Genomic DNA, 2,500 nt, shown 5'->3' on the forward strand with positions numbered 1-2,500 from the left:
GCTGTAAAATTTTCAAAGTCCCCGTTCCGCCACCAGGTCAACCCGCTGAATCTACCGGGTTGACCTGGCGGCCGGTTTGCTTTCCGGCCACCAGGTCAACCCAACGGATTCGACGGGTTGACCTGGTGGCCGGTTTCCTTTCCGGCCCGGGTGTCACCCCACTCCGAGGGCTGCGCGGCAGCGGTCCTGAGGACCACAGAGGGGGGGCTTAATAGTCGAGAGGGAGCAGGTCCGGGGAAGGCTTAGCAGTCTTCCCCCGGGCGGTCCGTTGGGGGAGGCTTAGCAGTCGTCCCCAGGGCGGTCCGGGGGTGGGGGGAGGCCTCACAGTCGTCCCTCGGAGAGCCGGGTCGGCGGCGGTGGCGGGCGTCAGGCTTTACGTCCAGCCTCCGGAAGGTGCGCGTCCTCGGAGGCGATGCAGGCGCCGCAAAGGGGCAGCCTCCGAGGCAGGGAGCGGAGCACCGAGGCTGGGGAGAGGGGAGCAGGAGCCGGGGGCTGGGGGGGGTGGGGTGGGGGGGGGGGCGTTCAGGACAAGCGGTCAAGCCCCGGGGAGCAGCTGTCAAATGTTCCAAGTCCCCACTCGGCCACCAGGTCCACCCCAGTCTAGCAATGGGGTTGACCTGGCTGATGGCCGGTTAGTGTCAAGGTAAACTCACCGTCGTCCACAGGAGGGCAGCTCTCAGGCCGTCCGGCTGCGGCTGACTCTGGGGCGGTGCCCGGTCCCGGCAGCGAGGGGCGGGGGGGGGGCGCGGAGCGACACGGAGCTAACCGGCCCCCGGGGCCGGGGGCGCCTCCCGCGACTTTGGGGGCCGCGGGTCGTCAGTGGCGTGCAGGCCGGGCCTCTCCCGGGGGATTCGGGGGGGGGGGGGGGGCGGTCCTGCGGGCCGGGCGCAGGGGGCTCGAGCGAGCCCGGGCCGGTCCGCCCCGGGGCCGGGGTCTCCGCCTGCGGCTCGGGGGGGCGCGGGTCGTCGGGGGAGGAAGCCCGGGGGAGCTGCACGCCGGCCTGCCAGGCCAGGCCAGGCCTGGCCTGGGTGGCCGCGGGGGGATTCGGGGCGGTCCCGCGAGCCGGCGGCCGGGCGCAGGGGGTCCGAGCGCGTCCGAGCGAGTCCGTCCCGGCCCCGGGGTCTCCCCCTGCGGCTCTGGGGGGCCGTGGGTCCCCGCTGGCGGAAGCCGCTGGGCGCTGGACACCCGCCGTCCGTCCCGCCTGGCCAGGCCTGGCCTGGGTGGCCGCGGGGCGGGGGATTCGGGGCGGTCCCGCGAGCCGGCGGCCGGGCGCAGGGGGTCCGAGCGCGTCCGAGCGAGTCCGTCCCGGCCCCGGGGTGTCCCCCTGCGGCTCTGGGGGCCGTGGGTCCCCGCTGGAGGAAGCCGCTGGGCGCTGGACACCCGCCGTCCGTCCCGCCTGGCCAGGCCTGGCCTGGGTGGCCGCGGGGGGATTCGGGGCGGTCCCGCGAGCCGGCGCCCGGGCGCAGGGGGTCCGAGCGAGTCCGTCCCGGGCCCGGGGCCTCCCCCTGCGGCTTTGGGGGCCGTGGGTCCCCGCTGGCGGAAGCCGCTGGGCGCTGGACACCCGCCGTCCGTCCCGCCTGGCCAGGCCTGGCCTGGGTGGCCGCGGGGCGGGGGGATTCGGGGCGGTCCTGCGGGCCGGCGGCCGGGAGGGTCCGGGCCAGTCCGCCCCATGCCCGGGGTCTCCCCCAGCGGCTTCGGTGGGTCCTCCGCGGAGGAAGCCGGGTGGGGAGCCGGACCCCAGGCGCCCAGACCCGTGACCTGCGGCCGCGACCTCCGACTCGGCAGGAGCGACGAGGGGCTTTCCGGCCCGTCCCCCCCCTCTCCTTCCTCCCCAGAAAAGGAGAGAGAGCTGGCTCGGACCGGGAAAAGCTGCCTACGGCACCTGGGATTCCCAGGCGGTCACCCATCCAAGTACTAGCCAGGCCCGGGACGGTTTACCTTCCGAGATCGGACGGGATCGGGGGCGTTCGGTCCGGTATGGCCGTAGGCACCCGGCCCCCGCGCCTCCTCGCCCGCTTTCCCCTGCCGACGCCCGGGCCTGCCGCACGGTGAGCCCCGGTCGGACTGCCCCCCTGCGGCAGGGCCCCCGTCTCTCGCGGGCCCGGTCCTTTTTTCCTTCTCGAGCTCCGGGGCCCGGGCTGGCCGCCAGAGCCCCTCCGCCCGCCCGCCCTCCCCGGCGTCGGGGAAAATATTGTCCCGGACATCCAGTGCGCCCTGATCCTGTCAGCCGGGGGGGGGGGTGGGTGGGTGGGGGGCAGTCCCTCGCTGCGGCCGGGGAGGGTGAGCCCAGGGCGGCTTGCCTGCCGTCCGAGTCCCCTCTCGGCCACCAGGTCAACCCCGAGCCGAAAGGGCTGAAAATTTTTCAGAGTCCCCTCCCGGGCACCAGGTCAACCCGTGGAATCGAACGGGTTCGCCTGCTGGCCGGTTCGCTTCCCGGCCACCAGGTCAACCCGTAGGTTTGAACGGGCACGCCCGGTGGCCGCTTTCCCGTCCGGTCACC

At 75.0% G+C, this 2,500-nt stretch overlaps 1 non-coding gene across 1 annotated transcript; it reads right to left on the reverse strand.

Annotated features, from left to right (window-relative positions):
• Positions 1-1,870: 1,870 nt before the first annotated feature.
• On the reverse strand, positions 1,871-1,989 carry LOC128823836 (5S ribosomal RNA). The gene has a single exon (XR_008442070.1). It is a non-coding gene; the product is annotated as a 5S ribosomal RNA (ribosomal RNA).
• Positions 1,990-2,500: the final 511 nt, after the last annotated feature.

Source organism: Malaclemys terrapin, chromosome 15, assembly GCF_027887155.1.
Source record: "Malaclemys terrapin pileata isolate rMalTer1 chromosome 15, rMalTer1.hap1, whole genome shotgun sequence".
NCBI lineage: Eukaryota > Metazoa > Chordata > Testudines > Emydidae > Malaclemys > Malaclemys terrapin.